General features: G+C 39.8%; 1 pseudogene; it reads right to left on the bottom strand.

Annotated features, from left to right (window-relative positions):
* The window catches only part of LOC101670153, a 59,205-nt pseudogene extending 34,646 nt beyond the window's left edge, over window positions 1–24,559 (bottom strand).
* Window positions 24,560–24,840: the final 281 nt, after the last annotated feature.

Genomic DNA, 24,840 nt, shown 5'->3' with positions numbered 1-24,840 from the left:
TCCTCAGGGGTCGGAAACTCTTCTTACCACTATCCTCCCAACTAAGCAACCCCCCCCCCAATTGCCTCCTCCAACTTCTTATTCTCAGGTTTGTTATGAATCAGAGAATCTGGTAGAATTGCATTATGCCTACATACCCAGCAACATGCTGGTGATTTCTGAATGTCGATCACTCTTTAATTTCATGATGTTTTGACCCAAAGCTAACATCAGCCATCTGGGAAGGTTATTATTTAAACAAACATCACTCAGCCAGTTGTGACCGAGACATTGGATCATACTGAACTGCAAGATTTCTTCTAAGGATGAAAGAAAATAATAAGAAATCACAATAGCAAGGGACATACTTTGAGACCCAGCTTAGTTTTCTGAAAGGAGAAAAAGAAAGGCATTTGTTTGAAATTCTGGGGCCTTAGGGTAGTTCACCAGAGCACACTAAGCCTTAGGAATTATGTCTAATTTATCTTAGAGCAGACAGAACTCACAGCTTAAAAATTCAAAGCAAAGATAGCTCTATTCTCAATATGTATAAAATAACTGAATGTGAGCGCGTGACCTAAAGGAAATTAGACTGCACATAATCATGCATTCTGGCGCACTGTGGTATTAACTTGAAAAATACAGAGCTTTGGGTTTTGTGGAAGGAAATAGAAATTGGGATGTAAAATGAAACAAAGAGATGCCCTTGGAAATATGAATTGCTATAAAATGAAAGCAGTGTCTAATCAAATAAGTGCCTTCTACAAATAGACTATCCCTCACATCTGGGTATCTTGGCTATCTATCTCTTATCAGGAAAAAAAAGTGGGTCAGGGAATTATACCAAAGAAGATCTCTTTCAGCTGGACAAGCTTTAAAAGAAAAAAAAAAGGTCTCTAGCTCTTTTCTAGTGCTTCTCAGTGGGTGTTTTTTCCTCTTTTTTTAATCTGCATCTACCAGTCGTTTCTCAGTTATATACCTACTTGAATTTCATTCTGGTCTTTGTTCTACTCATGCTATGTGTTTCATGCATCCATGCAAATTGGTGCCTAAACCAGGCATGATCAAAGTGCTGGAGTCCTGAAGCAGATTGGCCACCCTACCATTTATTCACTGATAGCTAGCATTAGCCATATCCTCTTCTCAGTTTGATGGTAAAGCCAGGTTGAAAATGAGGAGTTCATTTTGCTTTCAAAAGAATCTGAGTACTGAAATGTGCTTGGAACAAAAGTTTCCCCTTTTCCAGGACAATACACATGGATCTGTCCAGATATTTGGGTGGAGGGGACATGGGGAAATGTAGAGGTAATATGAGAGAGTGGAGGAGGAACTAGGATTTAGGGGTTCAGGAAACCCAGAATCTTAGACTGTTTCTCACTGAATCTAGGACTCTGGCAAGTGGCAGATCACTCTGAGTCTCATTTTTCCCATTTGCAAAATAATAGTAATAATAGCAACAAACAGTTGAGAGGCAAGGTGGTAATAGAGGGCAAGTGAACACATTCCAGAAAAAGGTTGCCATGGTTCAAGTTCTGGCTCTGATCTTATTACCTAAAACAGTCTGTACCTCAGCTTCTTACTTTTTTTTCTTCTTTATTTTACATTTAGCTGAAGCTTGAACTCTTTTGCTGGTTGCAGAATGTACCATTTAACTTATTAAAAAATTAATAAACTTGGGGCACCTGGGTGGCTCAGAGGGTTAAGCCTCTGTCTTCGGCTCAGGTCATGAACTCAGGGTCCTGGGATCAAGCCCCACATCAGGCTCTCTGCTCGGCGGGGAGCCTGCTTCCCTTCCTCTCTCTCTCTGCCTGCCTCTCTGCCTACTTGTGATCTCTCTCTCTGTCCAATAAATAAATAAAATCTTTAAAAAAATTAATAAACTTGATTTTTTAGAGAAGTCTTAGGTTCACAGCAAAATTGAGAGAAAGTACAGAGTTGCCTTTTAACCCCTGGTCGCGTACATGCACATGCTCAGCCTCGCCCACTAACAACACTGCCCACCAGACTGGGCTATTTGTTACAATCAGTGAACCCATATTGACATATCAATCACCCAAAGACCACAGTTTACCTTAGGGGTTCAATTTTGATATTGTATAATCTGAGGTTTGGACAAATGTATAATGACGTGTACCCACCATGATAGTGCCATAACAGGATAGTTTCACTGCCTTTAAAATTCACTGTGCTGTATTTATCCCTGTCTCTCTGCTACGCCCTGCCAACCTCTGATTTTTCACCCTCTCCATAGTTTTGCCTTTTCCAGAATTCCATATATTTGGAATCATACAGTATGTAGTCTTTTCAGATTAGCTTCTTTTGATTAGTAGTACGTGTTAAGTTTCCTCCATGTCTTTATATGGCTTGATAGCTCATTTTTTCTTTTGCACTGAATACTCTTCTATTGTCTGGACATACTACAGTTTATCCATTTACTTTTTGAAGAACATTTTGATTGCTTCCACATTTTGCAGTTATTAATAATTTGGAAATTTATTAAAAATAAAAACCTGCCACAAACACCCATGTGCAGGTTTTTGTGGATATAAGTTTCTAATTCATCTGGATAAATACCGAGGACCAAGCATATGTTAAGAGTATTTTTAGCTATTTTTTAATCAAGTTTATCAAATGTGAGTTTTAGCAGATTCTGTGTTTTAAGGGATTGGTTTGTGTCATCTAGGTTATCAGGTTCTGGCATAGAGTTGTCCATAATATTCCCTTATCTTCTTTTTAATGTCCATGAGATCTTTAAATGTCTATCTTTGAGTGCTGTCTCCTCTTTCATTTCTGATACTAGTAATTTGTGTCTACTCTCTTTTTTTCTTAGTTAGCCTAGCTTGAGACTCATTGATTTTATTGATCTTTTCAAAGAAATGGCTTTTGGTTTTATTGATTTTCTTTATTGATTTCAGTTTCATGGATTTCTGCTTGGATTTTTGTTATTCTTACTTTGGATTTAATTTGCTCTTTTACTAGTTTTCTAAGTGGAAGTTTAGATTACTGATTTTAGATATTTATGCTTTTGCAATATATGTATTAGATGCTATAAATAACCTTTAAAGCACTGTTTTCACTGTGTCCCACAAACTTTGATAAATTGTATTTTCACTTTTATTTAATTCAAAATATTTAAAAATTTCTCTTGATTTCTTCTTGAATCATGTGTTAATTAGAAATGTATTCTTACTGTCCAAGTATTTTGGTATTTTCCAGCTACCTTTCTGTTATTGTTTTCTACTTTAATTCCATTGTGGTCTGAGGGCACACATTTATAGGATTTCCATCCTTTTAAACTTATTAACATATATTTTAAATGTATTAAGATACATTTTAAATTTATTAACATGCATTTTATGGCCCAGAATGTGGTCTATCTTGGTGAATGTTCCATGTGAGCTAGAGAAGAATTTGTACTCTGCTATTGTTGAATGGAGTCATCTATAGATGTCAATGAAATCCAGTTGATTGATGGTGCTGTTGAGTTCAACTGGCTTTACCGCTTTTCTGCCTGCTCTGTCTGTTTCTGATAGAGGGATGTTCAAGTCTCCACCTACAATAGTGGATTTATCTATTTCTCCTTGCAGTTTTATCTGTTTTGCCTCACATGTTTTGATGCTCTGTTGTTAGGTGCATACACATAGTCTTCTTAGAGTACTGACCTTTTAATCATTATGAAATACCCCTGTTTATCCTTGATAACTTTCCTTGCTCTGAAGTCTGCTTTGTCTGAAATTAATATAGCTACTCCTGCTTTCTTTCAAGTAGTGTTAGCCTGGCATATCTTACTCCATTCCTTTATAGTTCATCTATATGTTATTTAATAATTTTAATTATAGTAAATAAATACATTAAATTATATTAAAGAAATAATATTTATTTGATATTTATTTATGATTTTTATTTTTTAAAAATTTTATTATATTAGTCACCATATAGTACATCATTAGTTTTTGATGTAGTGTTCCATAATTCATCGTTTGCATATAACACCCAGTGCTCCATACAATCCATGCCCTCCTTAATACCCATCACTGGGTTAATCCATTCCCCCAACTCCCTCCCCTCTAAAACCCTCAGTTTGTTTCTTGGAGTCCATAGGCTCTCATGGTTTGTCTCCTGCTCTGATTCCCCTACTTCATTTTTCCTTTCCTTCTCCTAATGTCCTCTATGCTATTCCTTATGTTCCACAAGTAAGTGAAACTCTGTTTGACTTATTTCACTTAGTATAATCTCCTCCAGTCCCATCCATGTTGATGCAAAAGTTGGGTATTCATCCTTTCTGATGGCTGAGTAATACTCCGTTTTGTATATGGACCACATCATCTTTATCCATTTGTTTGTTGAAGGGCATCTTGGCTCTTTCCCCAGTTTGGTGATTGTGGTCGTTACTGCTCTGAACATTGGGGTGAATGTGGCCCTTCTTGTCACTACATCTGTGTCTTTGGAGTAAATAACCCAGTAGTGCAATTGCTGGATCATAAGGCAGCTCTATTTTTAACTTTTTGAGGAGCCTCTACACTGTTTCCCAAAGTGGCTGTACCAACTTGCATTCCTGCCAACAGTGTAAGAGGTTTCCCCTTCCTCCACATCCTCTCCAACATTTGTTGTTTCTTGTCTTGTCAAATTTTGCCATTCTAATTGGTGTAAGATGGTATCTCAATGTGGTTTTGACTTGAATTTCTCCGATGGCTAATGATGCTGAACATTTTTTCATGTGTCTGTTAGCCATTTGTATGTCTTCTTTAGAGAAGCATTGGTTCATTTCTTCTGCCCATTTTTTGACTTACTTGTTTTTTGGGTGTTGAGTTTGAGAAGTTCTTTATAGATCTTGGACATCAGCCCTTTATCTGTAGTGTCATTTGCAGATACCTTCTCCCATTCCATGGGTTGTCTCTTTGTTTTGTTGACTGTTTCCTTTGCTGTGCAGAAGCTTTTTTTTTTTTTTTAAAGATTTTATTTATTTATTTGACAGAGAGAGATCACAAGTAGGCAGAGAGGCAGGCAGAGAGAGAGAGGAGGAAGTAGGCTCCCTGCTGAGCAGAGAGCCCGATGCGGGCCTCGATCCTAGGACCCTGAGATCATGACCCGAGCCGAAGGCAGCGGCTTAACCCACTGAGCCACCCAGGCGCCCAGTGTGCAGAAGCTTTTTATCTTGATTTTTATCTTGACTTTTGAGAGAGAGAGAGAGCGAGAGAGCGAGCGAGCCTGGGCATACATGTGGGTGTTGAGGGCAGGGGTAGAGGGCAAGGGAGAGAGACTCTTAAGCAGGCTTCATGCACAATGTGGATGTGGGGCACAATCCCATCCTGAGATCATGACCTGAGCCAAGAGTCGGATGCTTAACTGACTGAGCCACCCTGGTGCTCCTGTGTTATTATATTTAAAATGAGTTTCTTGTAGATGACATATAGTTGAATCTTGTTTTTTTTTAATCTACTCTGATAATCATTGCCTTTTAATTGGTGTATTTGGACCATTGATGTCTAAAGTGATTATTGATACAATTGGATTGCTATCTACAGTATTTGTTACTCTGTTGCCCTTATTTTTTGTTCCTATTTTTGTCTTTCATGTATTTTCTGCCTTTTGTGTTTTTTTTTCAAAAAAGGAAATAATTTTATTCTTTTTTTGTGTGTATGTTTCCATCAATCTTATTTATTTATTTATTTATTTATTAAAATTTCTTTTCAGCGTAACAATAGTCCTTGTTTTTGCACCACACCCAGTGGTCCATGCAATACGTGCGACTGAGCATTTTATACGATTTCTTTTTGTCTCATTTTTTAGTATATCTACTACTTAATTTACTTTCATAGTGGCTGCTTTAGAGTTTGCAGTATACAAGTACAGTGAATCCATGTCCACTTTATTTTTTAATTTTATTTTTAACTAATCTCTACACCCAACATGGGGTTTGAACTCACAACCCTGAGATCAAGAGTCACATGTTCCACCAACTGAGCCATCCAAGTGGCCCCAAGTCCCCTTTAAAGTAACACTATACCACTTCAGAGATAGTGCAGGTACTTAGTAATGACAAAAGAATCTGAATTTCTCCCTTCCATCTCTTGAATCATTACTGTCATTCATTTCACTTCTACTTACATATAAGTAAGCATACATACATACATGTAAGCATATGTAATTGCATACATTCTTGCCATTATTTTTTGAACAGATAATCTGTTAGAGCAGTTAAGAATAAGAAAAGTAAGTTTTTAATCTTCTCTTTGATGTTCTTCCTTTCTTTATGTAGGTGCAAGTTTCTGATCTATACAATTTTTCTTTTCTTTGAGGAACTTTTTTTTTTTAAACATAGTTGACATACATTACAGTAGTTTCAATTGTATAGCATAGTGATTCAACAAATTTACACATTATGCTATGTTCACTACAAGTGTAGGTACCATCTATCTCAATACATAAGTTTTACAGTATCACTGACTATATTCTTTATGTTATGACTTTTATTCCTATGACTTACTCATTCTATAACTGGAAGAACTTCTTTTAACATTTCGTGCAAGGTGGGTCTACTGGCAACAAATTCTCTTCATTTTTGTCTTAGAAAGTCTTTGTTTCTCCTCCACTTTTGAAGGGCAATTTCATATGGTACAGAGTTTTAGGTTGGTGCGTTTTTTTCTCTTCATACTTTATATATTTCATTTCACTCTCTTCTTGATTGCATGGTTTCTGAGAAGTCCAACAATTCTTATCCTTGTTTCTCTATTGCTAATATGTTTTTTCCTTTGACTTCTTTTGAGATTTTGTTTCTTTATCTTTGATTTTCTGCAGTTTGAATATGATATGCTTAGGCATAGTGGTTTGTTTTGTTTTCATTTATCCTGCTCGGTGTTCTCTGAGCTTCTTGTACCTGTGGTTTGGTGGATAACATGTGCCTCAGTTAATCCATCTGTAAAGTAGGGATTATGATAGCTACATCATATCGTGGGAATTAAGATTAATTAAATATGTGACAAGCACTTAGAAGAGTACCGGGGATGTAGTTAGTACTATGTATGTGTTAGCTAATATTTAATCAGCATTTGCTAAGCAACAGGCTAAGTGCTTTTCATACAGGATCTCATTTTTCCCTCATAGCAATCTATACTCAAGAGGTACCTATTATTACCTCCATTTTATAGATGGGGAGATTGAGGCCTGTCTGTGATCACACAGATTATTAAGTGGCAGACCTGGTAAGTCCTATACTGAAGTCTGTCTGTCTGCCAAGGCCATGCCTTCAGTTACCAGAGAAGAGCACCTCAAAGGGGATTGGAGTTTGGTTAATCTCTGTGGTCCCTTCCAGAACTAAAACTCTATTGTATGAAGTTTGAAATAATGCCAGAATAATACCGTGGTGGAGTGTCCAGCCTTGGAGTTGGAAAGCCTGTGTTGAAGCAAGTTATGCACACCCACTGTTTCCCCTGCTGTGACATGAAGCTAATCCGCTTGCCTTTCCTGTCTAGCTGTTCGGAGGTTCGAATGGGCTTCTCTATGAAAAACATTTTGCACAGTGCTTTGTAACTGGTTCTTGTGTATTGTAGGGCCTCAAAAAGCTAGATACTAAAATAATTGTTATTTAAAAATCCTGTCTAGTAGTTACAGTATTGGAAAAAGTAATGAAATGTCTTGATTTAGAGACCTGCAAGCTGTCCAGGCAGGAGGGCATATGGTAGGAAACTGTTGGTGTAGAATTTGGCTAGAAGAGGTCAGACTGACTTACTTCATAGAATCCAGTCCTTAGGCTTTACAGAAGTTTTCCCAGTCAAGAAGCTGAGATGACTCTGGTATGTGGAGGTTTTATTTCTGATGCTGGCCATCATAAGAGAAGTGGGACACTCTTGGGCATTGAGGCAGGACTCTTATTTATGGTCAGTCTCATTCAAAGGAAGGATTAAGCTGGAGGGAGTGTGCCCAACATGGTCGGTCCTGATTAGGGAGGGAGCAGATGGCCTTTAATCTGGACATCAGCCATGTCAGACAGTATTAGGACTGCCTGTTCTCTGAGCTTCTCAGAGAAGAAGCACTGGCTTACTGATAGGACTTTGGCATGACATTTCTTCAAGCTGGGTGAAGGGATCTACGCTTGTAAGAATCAGAGGTGACAGCTGCTCTGGGACCATACCTATGGGATATGGTGAAGGGGGCAAAATTCCTGTGACTCACATTTCATTGTGTGTGTATATACATGTATGTGTCTAAAGTTCTGGTACTGTTCTTTCATTCCCCTCTGAAGAAATGGAAAGATTAATAGTAGCAATTCTGCTCCCTTGTTTTGGCTCCCTGAGTGGCCCTACCTCCAAAAATGTGAATTGTTAATTTCAAAGCTCCTTGCCAGCGTCCTTCAGTAATCCGTGCTCATCACACATCACATTCTACAGTGACACTGTTCTGGTTTTCACATATCTCCCCTCAGTCAGTAAGCATGGATGGAGGGCCTATTATGTGCCTGGCACTGTGTTATTATCTGAAGATCTGAAAAAAGAATGATATAACGTCCTGGCCCTCAGAGAACTGAGAGCACTTAGGGTGATAGGGACCTTTAAGCAATTAAGTACAACACTGTGTAATGGGCTATGAGAAAAGTATCTTCATTTGGCTTTCTCCCAAAACAGGCGATGGGCGAAGGATTTGAGTGTAAGCAGTTTATCTGGAAAGCGATCCCAGGAAGTACTGGTAGAAAAGATGAAGGAATTGAGGAAGAGAGCCGAAGAAAGCCAGGTAGTTAGTACTATAGTAAACTGGGGTTCAACCTCCCCAGGGAGCTCTGGGAGCATAAAACGTGTCTTATTCTCCCCACCAAGGGGTTACACAGCTATGCCAGTCATTATTTGAAGACTGCCTCAAGGGAGATTAACTCCCTAGCCTAATTCCTGACCACCTGGCCAGATGCACTTTGGTGGGCAGATCCACAGCCCTTAGTGGAGCCACTGGTGTTTATAGTAAGCAGTAGAGGCAAAGGCCAAAGAGATGTGGGAAGGGCCCCAGCAGCATCAGCTAAAAGAAGTATGAAGGGCTTACCGTGATACACACTAGGTGAGCCATTTAGCTTAGGTGATCAACAAAGACTTCAGAGAGAAGAGCTGTTCAGGCTGGAACAAAGCATGGAGTGTTTGGAAGAATGCGATGAATATGGCTGGTACTGGTGTCATAGGAGAGAGAGTGTCCAGTGTGGGAAAGTACTAGGCATAGGTGAGGGCCACCTCCAGTCCCCCGCTATGCCAAACTACATTCCAGACTCGCTGGAGATGCAGAGAGAGCCACAGAAGGACTTTAAGAAGGTTTGTGACCCAGCCATGCTTGATATTTAGAAAGATCAGTCTGGCAATGGGAGACAGAACAGGTGGCTACTCCTTCCCATTTGCTTCCTGTGGGTTTCGTGTCTATTTCCTATTGCTGTGACCGTCAGCCCAGCAGTTGCAGTTCATAACATCTAGTTTGTGGTTTTCCCAACACTCTCATAATCAGCATTATTGTGTCCCTTCAGAGATGGGTAATGCCCCTCTTTGGGGATCTGGATAACAGTTCCATGGGATCCCTCTTCCCGACTTCTAGGTTTTGATAACCCCATTCTTTCCGTTCCATTCCCCCACATCGCTGGGGTGGCCTCTGATTCCTATAGCTCCCATCTCCGTGTTATCTCAGCATCCCCCTCTCTACCTTTTGACTCCTCCAATACTCATTTCAGCAATTTCACCTCCAATCCCTGCTTTACCTCTGCGGAACTAACTGTGCTGCTTATCTTTCTCCCTGGACCATGACTGATGCAGAGAGGCACAGACAACAGAGTATCTGGGGAGTGTGCTTAGCTGGGAGACCATGAGTTTGCATTTCACACGCTTATTTGATTTTCCCCAAAGCTCTTGAGAGCCAGGGCGTAGGCATGGAGAAGGCATGTGGTTGGGGTGATCCGACTTTGAGGTTTTGAAGAAGAGGATGTTCAAGAGGGCACATAGGCATCAGAGCCAGATGGACCAGGTAATGTCAACAGCAGCAGCAACAGTAGTAGCCACAATAATAAAGAAACCTACGATTTTGCCTTTACTGTGTGCCAGGCATTATTGTAAGTGCCTCACATGTACTGTAAACTTAATCCTCATGACAACCCTAGGAGGTAGGTGTGTACTTTCATTCTCCATTTTACATATGAAGACACCAAGGCACCAAGAGGCTAAGTAATGCACCCAAGGTCAAATAGCTAGTAAGGGACAAAGTTGATACATGAACCTGGACATTTTCTCTCCCTGGTTGGGGCTCATGGTCATTACAAGGGAAAATTTTCCTACGCTACTGTTCTGTGATTCCACAGAAATAGGACTTAATGTCTCTGAGAAAATCTGCAGCTTAATGGTAAGGTTTTAGTGATGATGACACATTTCCAAGAAGCCCTTGCAGAAAGTCAGAGAAATTTGGGCTTAATCTATGAAGACGAAGCTAAAGAGAAAGCCAGAAGAGAAGGCATGGACTCCTAGGGGTGTGAAGCTCCCCTTCTGCAAAGGCACAGATGGAAACGAGACAGAGGAGCTGAGAGTTTATCATTCTCTGAAAGCTTAATTAGGTCATTGGTGAGGACAGAATATTTAAAAAATTCTATCAGTTAAAGACCTATGGGATTTAATTCCCTCATTCCTGCTCCTTAGTGTTAGAATAAATGAAGCCTTTTCCTAGTTACAAAAATGATGTTGAAAAATGATTGATTGTCCTAATGAGGAAAGGGAACAGCTGCCTGAACAGCAGATGTAACTTTTATAATCATTTCCTCTTCATTGGTTTTCTCCCTAATGACCCCGGCACTGATGATAGTATTTAAGAAGGAGGGTATGTGATGGGCAGAGGACTGGAATGATCAGGAAGCTTGGGTAAAGAGGGAAATGGTTGGCCTGAGCCTCCTGGTCAGCTGCATTTCTAACAAACCCAAAGCTTTGGCTGTTCTTTGGGGTGGTTAAAGGTGACAGAACCAGAGTTTGTGGCAACGCGAGGTCCCAGGCTTGCGGGCCAGACCCAACAGAAGAACCACCCACAACCACCACATGTACTGAAATCTGTTGTAGCTTCACCAAGGCCCTAGGGGGAACTGTCATGCAGAGAGGAACATCCCTAGGAGGGGATATTGAGCAGCAAGTACGCAATGACACTGAAATGTGACAGCATGTAGTGGAGCGTGGTGATTAGAAGCATGGGCCCTGGCTGTAAACCCTGCATCCGAGTCCTGGCTCGACCACTTCCCAGCTGTGTGACCAGCTGCACCTCACTTTCTAGCTGTGTGACCTAGATCCAATTTCTTAATCTCTCTGTGCCTTGGTTTCTAGCTGTGCGAACTCGGGCAAGTTTCTTAACCTCTCTGTGCCTCAGTTTGCTGATCTTGCAAATAAGGATGATAAGAATACCTGTTTCATGGGCTTGTTGAGGGGGAATGAATAAATGTTTGTAAAGCACTCAGAACAGTGCCTGGTATATAGCAGGTCTATTTAGAGGTCCCTTAAACAAACGTAAATGGCCTGCCATTGGCAAAACTGTGTCAGCCACATTTCTCTGCCATCTGTAAAAGTGTGATTCAGCAGTGGGTCCTCAGTGCCCTCTAGATTTGGGGATCTCTTTCTCTCTCCCCTCACCTTCGTGTCATGGGGACTCCCATCTCACTGTTCCCTTATTCCATACAAATATTCTACACAAATCCCAGTGGGGCTAAAATCCCCAAATCTGTGGTGAGATGTTAGGGACTCCTAAACTTCCTCATGTGCCTCTTCTTAGCCTTAAATCCAGGGGTTCATGGCATTTCGGGCACTGGCCGAAAGTGGTGGCCCTCTCAGGGCTGCTTCATACCCATTTTGACGACCAAGTCTGTGGACTTTCCTGCTGCTTCTCACCACAGCTCAGAATTCCAGAACTTTTGGCTCTCCGTTTTGGGACCCCAGACCCACCCTACCACATCCTGTTCAGGCACTCCGCAGAGCAGTTGTCTGTTCGGCCTGTGGGCATAATCATTATTGGTTCTGGACATATTGGACCTGACCTTCTTGGTAATACCCTTGTTCATGTTACAGGAGAGCCATCCTAAATTTTGGTTTGGTTCAAGTGGATATAATTACCCCTAATGTTGTTGTTATTTCAGATTTTACTTATTTATTTGACAGAGAGAGACAGCGAGTGCACAAGTAGGGGGGAGAGGCAGAGGGAGAGAGAGAAGCAAACTCTCTACTGAGCAGAGAGCCCAACGTGGGGCTCCATCCCAGAACCCTGAGATCATGGCCTGAGCCGAAGGCAGACACCCAACCAACTGAGCCACCCAGATGCCCTCATTATCTGTAATTGTAATGTTAAAGAGCAAAATTTCTTAGTTTTCATCGCATTTGTTCTCATTCCTTTTTGCCTCATGATAGCTCCATTTTGCAAGTGGGAAAAATCAGTTTTGGTTTCATATATTAGGAAATCTATGTTAAAGTGGCTTGAAAAGTATGGGAAGTTAATAGCCCCACATATGGAAGAGCCTGGTGGCAGGGCGGTGATGAGCCTTGGGTCTATCAAGGCTCCCTTAGGGGCACCTGTGTGGCTCAGTTCTTAAGCGTCTGCCTTCAGCTCAGGTCATGATCCCAGGGTGCTGGGATGGAGCCCTGCATCTGGCTCTCTGCTTGGCGGGAAGCTTGCTTCTCCCTCTCCCACTCCCCTTACTTGGGTTTGCTCTCTCCCTGTGTCCTTCTCTGTCAAATAAATAAATAAAATCTTGAAAAAAAAACCAACGCGCTGACTTATTCTCTCTTGAGAGTCTCTCAGGTCTCCTCCACAGGGTGGCTTGATTCCCAGGCTGCTAGAGGATACTGCAGTAACTTGGGGGCTCAGCTCCACACCCCAGAACACCCAAGGAAGACAGGAACTAGCTATCTTGTAAGAAGTTTCCCCAAAGTATCCTTTGTGTCTCATTGGCCCAAATCTGGTTGTACATAAACCTTTGAATAATCCAGGAACCTGAGAGAGTACCATGTGCTGACCGGCTTAGACCTGGGAGTCTGTCCAATCACTGTCAAAGGGGCTGTATAGTTACATTTAGCCAAATTAGCCCCATCAGTGGTGTTGGGGGTGAGTCACTTTTCTTTCCCAGGTGTAGGTGGGGTGGGGAAGTTTAATCCGAAATCTGTGGTATTATCAGGATAGTATAGTTCACGTACAATGTTACATTAGTCTCAGGGATACAAGACAGTGATTCAGCAATTCTCTAAGTTACTAAGTACTCATCAGGACATGTGCATCCTGGACATCCCCATCACCTGTTCTACCTGTCTCCCCCATCCAGCTCTTCTGTGGTCGCCATCAGCTTGTTCTCTAGTGTTGAGAGTCTATTTCTTGGTTTGTTTCTCTCTCCTTTATTTCCCCCCTTTGTTTCATTCTTCCTCTGACTGGCTTACTTTGCTGAGCACTATACTCTCCAGCTCCATCCATGTCATTGCAAATGGCAAGATTTCATTATTTTTTTATGGCTGAATAATATATCTGTGTATATGTGTGTATGTATCTCCACATCCTCATCTCCTTTATTTGTCTACTGATGGACACTTAGGTTGCTTCCATAATTTGGCTTTTTGCAGTAAACACAGGGGAGCATGTAATCCTTCAGATTAGTATTTTCATATTCTTTGGGTACATACCCAGTAGTGAATTACTGAATTGATCCTATAGTGATTCTGTTTTTAATTTGTTGAGAAACCTCCATTCTGTCTTCCACAGTGGCCACACCACACCAGTTTGCATTTCCACCAACAGTACAAGAGGGTTCCTTTTTCTCCACATCCTCACCAACTCTTGTTTCTTGTGTTATTGATATTAGCCATCCTGACAGGTGTGAGGTGAGAGCTCACTGTGGCTCTGATTTGCATTTCCCTGATGATTAGTGATGCTGAGCATCTTTTCCTTTGTCTGTTGGCCATCTGGATGTCTTCTTTGGAAAAATGTCTCTTCATGTCTTCTCCCCATTTTTTAATTGGATTATTTGGTTTTGGGGCATTGAGTTGTGTAAGTTCTTTCTATAATACAGATACCCTTTGTCAGGTCATTTGCAAATATCTTCTCTCATTTTGTAGATTGTCTTTCAGTCCTAGGTATCTTATTATTTTTGGTGCAATTATAAATGGGTTTGTTTTCTTAATTTCTCTTTCTGCTGCTTCATTGTTGGTGTACAGAAATGCAGTGGATTTCTGTATACTGATTGTCTTTCCTGTTACATTACTGAATTCGTTTATCAGTTCTAGTAGTTTTCTGGGTCTTCTATATACAGTGTCATGTCATCTGCATATAGTGAAAGTTTTACTTCTTCCTTACCAATTTGGATGACTTGTTGTTTTTTGATTGTTGTGGCTAAGGACCTTCAGTACCATGTTGAATAAAAGTGGTAAGAGTGGACATCCTGTCTGCTTACTGATCTTAGGGGAATAACTCAGTTTTTTCCCATTAAGAATAATGTTAGCTGTGGGTTTTTCATATATGGCCTTTATTATGTAGAGATACATTCTGCCTAAACCCACTTTGTCGAGAGCTTTTTTTTTTTTTTTTTAAATCATGATTGGATGTTGTACTTTGTCACATGCTTTTTCTGTATCTTTTGAAATGATCATATATTCCTTATCCTTTCTCTTATTGATGTGATATGTCATTATTGATTTGCAAATATTAAACCACCATTGCATCTCAGGAATAAATCCCACTTGATCATGGTGAATGATTCGATTTTTTCTTTTAATGAACATATAATGTATTATTTGCCCCAGGGGTACAGGTCTGTGAATCATCTGTCTTCCACAGTTCACAGCACTCACCATAGCACATTACTCTCCCTAATGTCCATCACCCAGCCACCCAATCCCTCCCATCCACCCTCCCCTCCAGCAGCCCTCAGTTTGTTTCCTGAGATTAAGAGTCTCTTATGGTTTGTCTCCCTCTCTGGTCCCATCTTATTTCATTTTTTTCCCCTCTCTTCCCCCATAACCCCCGCCCTGCCTCTCAAATTCTTCACATCAGAGAGATCATATGATAGTTGTCTTTCTCTGATTCATTTATTTCGCTTAGCATAATACCTTGGCAGAATTTCACTTTTTGATGGGTGCATAGTATTCCATTGTGTGTGTGTATGTGTGTGTGTGTATGTGTATATATATATGTGTGTGTGTGTGTGTATATTTATACGCACACATACACACACACACACCCCACATCTTCTTTATCCGTGAATCATTCTTTTAATGTATTACTGGATTCGGTTTGATAATATTTTGTTGAGGATTTTGTCATCTATGTCCATCTGAGTTGTTGGCCTGTAGTTCTCTTTTCATGTAGCATCTTTATCTGGTTTTGATATCAGGGTAATCCTGGTCTCATGAAATGAATTTGGAAGTTTTCCTTTTTTTTTTTTGAATAGTTTGAGAAGAATAGGTATTAGCTCTTCTTTAAATGTTGGTAGAATTCACCTTTGTTGCTCTCTGGTCCTAGACTTTTGTTTATTGAGACTTTTGTGATTACTGATTCAATCTCATTGCTGATAACTGTTCAAATTTTCTGTTTCTTCCTGATTCAGTTTTGGTGGGTTATATGTTTCTAGGAATTTATTTATTTTTTCTAAGTCATGTTGGTATATAGTTTGTTGGCATATAGTTTTTCATAATACTCTCTTACAGCTACTGTATTTCTCTGGTGTTGGTTGTTGTTTCTCCTCTCTCATTTGTGATTTTATTTTTTGAGTTCTTTCTCTTTTTTTCCCCCGATATGTCTGGCTAGAGGTTTATTAAGTTTATTGATGTTTTTGAAGATCAAGATCCTGGTTTCATTGGTCAGCTCTATAGTTGTTTTTAGTTTCTATTAAATTTGTTTCTAGTCTTATCTTTGTTATTTCTTTCCTTCTGATGGTTTTATGTGTTGTTCTTTTTCTACCTCCTCTAGATATAAGGTTAGGCTGTTTACTTGTGATTTTTCTTGCTTTTTCAGGTAGGCCTATATTGCTATAAACTTCCCTCTTAGAACTGCTTTTGCTGCATCCCAAATGTTTTGGACCATTGTGATTTCATTTTCTTTTGTCTTAATATAATTTTCATTTCTTCTTTTATTTCCTGGTTGACCCATTCATTGTTTGTAGCATGTTACTTAACTCCTATGTATTTGTATTCTTCCCAGATTTTTTCTTGTGGTCAGCTTTTTTCATAGTGTTGGGGTCAGAAATGATGTGTGGTATGACTTTGATCATGAATTTGTTCAAGTTTGTTTTTTGGGCAAATATGTGATCTATTGTGGAGAATGTTCTGTGTACACTTGAAAAGAGTGTGCTTTCTACTGTTTTAGGAGGAATGTTCTGAGTATGTATGTCTATTAAATCCATTTGCTCCAGTATGTTATTCAAAGCCACTGTTTCCTTGATATTCTGTTCAGATGATCTGTTCATTGATGCAAGGGTCTGCTACTATTATTGTATTACTATCAATTAGTTCTTATATATTTGTTATTAACTCTTTATGTATTTGAGTGCTCCTGTGTTGGGTACATTAATAATTGTTATGACTTCTTGTTGATTAATGATTATATAGTGTCCCTCTTTTCTCTTGGTATAGTCTTTGCTTTTTATTTAAAAAATTTTGAAAGTTTTTTTATTTAAGTAATCTCTGCGCCCCATGTGGGACTCAAACTGACAACCCTGAGATCTAGAGTTGTGTGCTCTTTTGACTGGACCAGCCAGGTACCCTACAGTTTTAAAAAAAATATTATTTATTTTTATTTTTTATAAACATATATTTTTATCCCCAGGGGTACAGGTCTGTGAATCGGCAGGTTTACACACTTCACAGCAGGTGCCCTACAATTAATTATTTTAATTAATTAATTTATTAATTAATTTTTAAAGTAGGCTTCAGTACAAGGCTTGAACTCCTGACACTGAGATCAAGACCTAAGCTGAGATCAAGAGTTCGACACTTAACCAACTGAACCCCCCAGGGGCTCCTACGGTCGTTGTTTTAAGGTCAGTTTTGTCTGATGTAAGTCTTGCCATTCCAGCTTTCTTTTCACATCAATTTTCACGATCAATATTTCTCCATCCCCTCACTTTCAATCTGCATGTGTCTTTAGGTCTGAAGTGAGTCTCTTGTAGGCAGCATATCAATGAGTCTTTTTTTTTTTTTTTTTAGTCTATTCCGTCACCCTATGTATTTTGATCGAAGCATTTAGTCCATTTTCATTCAAAGTAATTATTGGTAGGTATATATTTATTGCCATTTTATTTGTTTTCTGTTTGTTTTTTATGGATCCTCTCTATTCCCTCTCTTAGTCTCTCCTTTTACCACAAGTTGGCTTTCTTTATTAATATACTTGGATTCCTTTTTATTTTTTATATCTGTTACTGGTTTTTGATTTGTGGTTACCATTTGGTTTATATATAGCATCATCTGTATATAGCAGTCGATATTGAGTTGATGGTCACTTCAGTTTGATCTCATTCTTTACTCCTCTTCCTCTACATTTTAGGTATATGGTGTCATACTTTACAGTGTTTTATGCTGTGAATCCCTTGACTGATTTTTATAGATATACTTATTTTTACTGGTTTTGTGCTTTTTACTTTTCTTATTTTTATTTATGGTCTTTCCTTTCCACTCATAGAGTCCCCTTTAACATTTCTTGTAGGGCTAGTTTAGTGGTCATGAACTCCTTTAACTTTTGTTTGTCTAGGAGACTCTTTATCTCTCTTTCTATTCTGAATGATCCCCTTGCTGGATAGAGTACCCTTGGCTGCAGGGTTTTTTGTTTTGTTTTGTTTTGTTTTTTTAATTTCAGCACTTTGAATATATCATGCCTCTTTTCTGGCTTGCAAAATTTCTCCTGAAAAATCAGATAACCCTATGGGGTTTCTCTTGTATGCAATGGTTTTCTTTTCTCTTCCTGCTTTTAAAATTCTTTATTATTGCTCTTTGACATTTTAATTACTGTGTGTCTTGGTGTGGACCTCCTTGGATTGAATTTCTTGGGAGTTTTCTGTGCCTTTTGGACCTGAATTTCTTTTTCCTTTCCCTGATTTGGGAAGCTTTCAGCTATTATTTCTTCAAATACACTTCTACCCCACCCCTTTTCTCTCTTCTGTAAGAAGTCTCTTACAGACTTCTTCTGTAATTTCTATAATGCAAAGTTTATTTCACTTTTGGAGTCACTGAGTTTCCTAAGTCTGTTCTCATTTGGCAATTTTTTTCCTTAAATCTGCTCAGCTTGATTACTTTCCATTACTGTGTCCTCCAAGTTGCTGATTCATTCTTCTAGTTCTTCTAACCTGCTATTTATTCCATCTAATGTATTTTTAATTTCACTTATTGTGTTCTTCATCTCTGATTGGTTCTTTTATATCTCTGTGTTAAAGGTCTCACTGATGTCCTCCACTTTTTTCTCAAGTCCAGTGAGTATCTTTATGATCATTACTTTAAGTTGTCTATCAGCATATTACTTATCTTTGTTCAGCCTAGGTCTCTTGCTGTCCTGTTTGTCATGTTCTTTCATTTGGAACATATTCCTCTGTGTCTTCATTTTGTCTAACACCCTCTCTTTGTCTGTTTTTCTGTTAGGAAAGTCAGCTCTGTCTCTTACTCTTGAAAGTACTGGGTAGGGCATGTACTTTTAACAAGGTGGGGCTGGTCCTCTTCCACAGTGGACACAGAGCTGCTGCTGAAACCAGGGCTGGCTGAGGCCACTCTGCAAAATGCACACGGGGGTGTGTGTGTGTGCAACCTCTCAAGCTTTGTGTGCCAGCCCTCTCCCCCCACCCTGGGATACTCCCCCTGCTGTGGAAACTGGGGGGGGGGGCGCTGGACGGGACTGGTCTGCAAAGTATGTGGGGTGGGGTGGGAATACAGTTTTAACTGTATTCTGAAGGAGGTGACCAGTGGCTTCTGCTGAGACCAAGACCCTGCAGGGCACACAGTTGGGAGACACAGTGTTTGGTGAGGTTTGCAACAGTCGTCTGGGGAAAGTACCCACAGTGCTGGAACTGAGGTTGGGGGTGGTGTGGGGCACGGCACAGCATAAGTTTAGGTACGGAAAGCTGGTTCCAGGCTGTTTCCTACGGGTAGTGGTGTGTTTTTGCTGGGGTTGGGGAAGAGAAATTGTGCCTAGCAGCAACTCTTTTTCTGGAGAAGTCCCTCAAGGAATTCTAAATAACTAAATAACTCTCCCACACGCCCCAGGTGTTTTTTAAAACTACTGCTTCTCTAGTGTATTTCCACAGGCTGTTTGTTGTGCTGTCTCTTTAAAGGCAGAGACTTAGCTTCTTATTGCCCTCTGGGCTCTCCCAGAGCTGAACCTGCTAATTTTTTTGAAAGTTCTAGACTTTAAGTCCCACTGATTGTAAAAACTCACAAAATTTGGCCTGTCTTATTTTCAAAGCCAAGTGCTATGGGGATTTATTTTCCCCATGCAGCCTCCCGGGTGTGATAGTCTATTTCTCACTCCTCTCCGTGCCTGGGGCTTCCTCCCTCCAGTAGCCAGTCCCAGCCAGTCCCATGGAGTTTAGCTCCCCACTGCATCTCTGACCCTTCTTACCCTTTTAGATGTGGCCTCTTCTGTACATTTAGTTGTGGAGTTTGTTTGGCTAGTCTTTGGTTGTTTTCTGGGTTATTTACATGGATATGAGTGTATCTAGTTGTATCCGTGGGACAAGGTGAGCTTAGAGTCCTCCTGCTCCTCCATCTTCCCTGAAAGTATCCTTTCCTCTGCTTTTATGCTTAGATAATTTGATACGATGTCAGTGTAATTTAAGCATTTGTTTTAAAATTTGTGTGTCTTTTTTAGTCATTAACCCATCAAGAAGTTATTTTGTGTTATGAGGGGATATATGAATTTAACTGTTTTATTTTTTTTTCTGATTGAGTCAACTACTTAACCTGGGATAGTTTATATAATAACGCTTTTGTTCACCACTGATTAGTATGATGACCTTGGTTACATACCAGATTCTTATATGTATTTGTCTGTCACCGTTCACTATAGCTTTAAGTGGGATATGTTTAGATATAAGTAAGGACTCACTTTTTTAAATATGCAAAGTATTAACAATTAGACCAGACTCTACTGAACTCAGTGTCTTCTAGAGAAAAGAAACAGAACTGGTTTTCTACTAGCAAGTGAGTTGGCATCTACAGTTGTCTTCGTGGAAGTGCTGGAAGGTCATTGACCTATAGGCTTCTAGAGTTCCTAGGCAATTTAGTTAGGGGCTGCTATTAAAAAATAGATACATCTTACTAAACTGGGTTGGGGAGGGAGCAGGATAAAGTAGAATGACATGCAAAAGTCATTATTTCAAGATAACAAAAACTTATTTGAAAACTTTGAGTTGTGGCATCTTCATAACATAGCCCTCATGACAGACTCTGCAGTGTCTTAAAACAGTTCAAGAAATTGATTCAAGAGATGTGTTACCTTGATAGTAAGTTTTTTTTTTAAGATTTTATTTATTTATTTGACAGAGAAAGATCACAAGTAGGCAGATAGGCAGGCAGAGAGAGAGGAGGAAGCAGGCTCCATGCTGAGCAGAGAGCCTGATGCGGGGCTCGATCCCAGGGTCCTGGGATCATGACCTGGGCTGAAGGCAGAGGCTTTAACCCACTGAGCCACCCAGGTGCCCCAATAGTAAGTTTTTTTTCCCTTTTATTTTTTATTTTTTTTAAACATATATTTTTATCCCCTGGGGTACAGGTCTGTGAATCGCCGGGTTTACACACTTCACAGCACTCACCAAAGCACATACCCTCCCCAATGTCCATAACCCCACCCCCTTCTCCCAACCCCCCTCCCCCCAGCAACCCTCAGTTTGTTTTGTGAGATTAAGAGTCACTTATGGTTTGTCTCCCTCCCAATCCCATCTTGTTTCATTTATTCTTCTCCTACCCACTTAAGCCCCCATGTTGCACCACCACTTCCTCATATCAGGGAGATCATATGATAGTTGTCTTTCTCCACTTGACTTATTTCGCTAAGCATGATACGCTCTAGTTCCATCCATGTTGTCGTAAATGGCAAGATTTCATTTCTTTTGATGGCTGCATAGTATTCCATTGTGTATATATACCACATCTTCTTGATCCATTCATCTGTTGATGGACATTTAGGTTCTTTCCATAGTTTGGCTATTGTGGAAATTGCTGCTATAAACATTTGGGTGCATGTGCCCCTTCGGATCACTACGTTTGTATCTTTAGGGTAAATACCCAGTAGTGCAATTGCTGGGTCATAGGGCAGTTCTATTTTCAACATTTTGAGGAACCTCCATGCTGTTTTCCAGAGTTGTTGCACCAGCTTGCATTCCCACCAACAGTGTAGGAGGGCTTCCCTTTCTCCGCATCCTCGCCAGCATCTGTCATTTCCTGACTTGTTGATTTTAGCCATTCTGACTGGTGTGAGGTGATATCTCATTGTGGTTTTGATTTGTATTTCCCTGATGCCGAGTGATATGGAGCACTTTTTCATGTGTCTGTTGGCCATCTGGATGTCTTCTTTGCAGAAATGTCTGTTCATGTCCTCTGCCCATTTCTTGATTGGATTATTTGTTCTTTGGGTGTTGAGTTTGCTAAGTTTTGACTTTGGTGATTCAGGATTCTTTTGGAAGAAAGTGCCTTTTAAAATTTTTGCTGAGGGTGCGTGGGTGGCTCAGTCGGTTTATTGTCCACCTCTTGATTTTGGCTCGGGTAATGATTGTGAGATGGAGCCCTGCATTGGGCTCCACACTGGGTGTGGAACCTGCTTAGGATTCTCTCTTTCCCTCTGCCACTCCCTCCCCTCTCTCTCCTTCTCTAAAACAGAAACAAAAATAAACTTTTACTGTATTAGTTAGGGAGACTCTTGGTGCTATGAAAGGTAGCCCGCCCCCCCCCCCCCCAGTTTTAGTGGTTTAACAAAATAGAATTTGTTCTTGCCTTCCTAACTATTCAAGAGAAAGTTCCTGGTCAGCAGTCGGTGTTCCATGAAGTCATACAGGGAACCAGGCTCCTTGCATCTTGTGTCTTTGCTGTCCCTAGGGCATCACACTTCAATATTTAATCCTTTGCATTTAGCTAGTAGCCAAGTGGAAGAAAAGAAGGTAAAGAAGGCACACCTGTTTTCTAATCCCCTGGGTTCAGAAGGGGCACACGTCACTTCTGCTCACCTTCCTTTGTCAAAAACTAGCTATATTGCTCTATCTAGATGCTAGAAATATAGAACCTGGCTGAAAAGGCATTTCCTAACAATAATTCTATATCATGGAAGGGAATGTATGGTTTTTATTGTATGATTAGCTGTCTCTGCCACATTTACTAAGCAGATTTTCAGGTATGTAATCCATGGGGTAGAAGAGAATTTGTTATAATACAGAGTGTCTCAGCTTCCACACTATTAACATTTTGGATTGAATGATTCTTTGTTGTGGGGGCTTATCCTGTGCATTTTAGGATGTTTAGTAGCATCTCTGATCTCTTATTAGATGCCAGTAGCATATCTCTAGTTGTCACTGTTTTCTATTCATTCCTCTTGTTCTTTATTTCCTTGGTCTTCCACTGTTTTTCTGTCTTCTCTGGCTTTAACTGAGCATTTTATATGATTCTATTTTCTCTCCTCTCAGCATAACAGTTAAATTTTTAAAATAACTTTTATTTAGTGGCTGCTCTAGAACTTACAGTATACATATATAACTATTTCTAGTCCACTTTCAAATAACACTGTACTGCTTCATGGGTAGTGCAAGCGCCTTATAGCAGAATACTCCCATTCCATCCTCGCAATCCATTATAGCACTGCTCTCATTTATTTCACTTATCTATAAGCTGTATTTGCTGAATATGTTCTTGCTATTGCTATATTGAACAAAGTGTTATCTGTTCGGTCAGTTAAGACTCAGAAAAATAAAAGGTCTTATTTTTCCTTTCTTTATTCTTCCTCTAGCATCCTTCCTTTCCTTGTAGATCTGACTTTCTGACCCGTACCATTTTCCTTCTCTTTGAAGAACTTCTTTGAACAATTCTTGCAAGACAGGTCTATTGGCAACAGATTCCCTTAATTTTATTTGTCTGATAAAGCCTTTATTTCTCCTTCATTGTTGAAGGATAATTTTTTTGGATACAGAAATCTTGGTTGGTGGGTTTTTTTCTTTCAACATGTTAAGTATTTTACTTCATTTTCTTTGCATGATTTCTGAAGAAAAGTCAGATGTAATTCTTATCTTTGCTCTTCTGTAAGTAAGGTGTTTTTTCCTTTGTCTTCTTTCAATATTTTTCTTTGTCTTTGATTTTCTGAATTAAATATTTATTTTGCTTGGTGTTCTCTGAATGCCTGGATCTTTGGTTTGATGTCTGTCATTAATTTTGGAAAATTCTCAGTCATTCTTATTACAGATATTTCTTTTGTTCCTTCCTCTCTTTCTTCTCCTTCTGGTATTCCAGTATGTGTATGTGACACTCTTGTAATTATCCTATAGTTCCAGTCTCTCTTTTCATTTTCGTCTCTTTGCATTTCAGTTTTAGAAGTTTCTGTTGACATGTCTTAAAGCTCACCAATTCCTTCTTCAGCCATTTCTAACCTGCTGCTGAGCCCATCTGAGGAATTCTTCAATGCTTTTAGTGTTTTTACCTCCAGAATTTCCTTTTGATTCTTAGGATTTCCATGTCTCTGCTTCTATTATCTGTTTGCTTCTTTCTGTTGTCTACAGTTTCTATTAGAGCTCTTGTTATATTAATTATAGGAGCTTTAAATTCTCAGTCTAACAATTACAAAATCTATACCATATCTGAGTCTGGTTCTGATGCTTGGTTTGTCTCTTTAGACTGTGATTTTTGCCTTTTTGTGTGCTTTGTAATTTTTTTTTTTTTAAGAAAGCCAGATGTGATATAATAGGTAAAAGGAACTGAGGTAAATAGGCCACTAATGTGAGGTTTTATGTTCTACCTGGCTAGGAGTTAGACTGTGTTTACTGTTTGCTGTAGCTGTAGGTGGAAAGGCTAAAATTTTCTCTGGTGTCCGTATATTTGTACTGCTGTTGCCTTTGGGTTTCCCTACAGACTTCTTAAATATGCTCTGAGATGTGCAGGTCTCTCAGTTGTATTCCTCTATTATTATACAAGAACCCTACTGATGTGATGGTAAGGTGTTGGGGGTGGGACACATTTTCTAACCCTATGGTTAGGTCTTGGCCTTTTGGTGAGTCTGTGCCCCTGGGCTGTGACCTCCACAAGTGCTTTTCATCCCTCTCCAACCTTAGATGAAACAGGAAGGATAGATGGGGCTAAAGTTGGGTGTTTCCCTTCTCCCAGATCACATAGGCTCTAGTAAAACACCTAATTGGTTATGCTCTAGCAAAATAGTTTTTCTTAAGCGTAGGCCTTGTTAAGAAAAACAGCATGCTCTGGGCACATTTTAAAATGACCACTTTTCCTCTCCCCCTACTAGAAGCAAGGGGAGACTCCCCCCTGCCCCCCTGCCCCACATCTGTCTTAACTATGAGAACCTGACAGGGCTCCTGAAGGTTAAACTCATAAAAGTGTGGGCTCACCTTAGGGCTGGGCCCCTCCATGATTTTAATTTTCACAGCCTTGTCCATACTTTGCCATCAGCATTTCATCAATTGAAGTGTACATTTTCCTGCCCGGGTACGGGTTCCAGTACTGGTTTCTGCTCCTGATAGTAAGCTGTGATTTTATCTCTTTAAACTTTTGGATTTGCACTGTGACCTCAATTTTTGGATGGACCTAAGAGAAGTTGTTGATTTTCAGTTTCTTCAGCTTTTTTCTTATTGTGAGAATGGGAGTAGTAACTTCCAAGATTCTCACATGCTGGACAGAAACCAGAAGTTTGCCATCTGCCATCTTGTGACAACCACAA

This window comes from Mustela putorius, unplaced genomic scaffold (genome assembly GCF_011764305.1).
Source record: "Mustela putorius furo isolate JIRA1106 unplaced genomic scaffold, ASM1176430v1.1 tig00003836_pilon_pilon_pilon, whole genome shotgun sequence".
Taxonomy (NCBI): Eukaryota; Metazoa; Chordata; class Mammalia; order Carnivora; family Mustelidae; genus Mustela; species Mustela putorius.
Note: the sequence above shows the minus strand (reverse complement) of the source record. Positions and strands in the feature narration are given on the sequence as shown.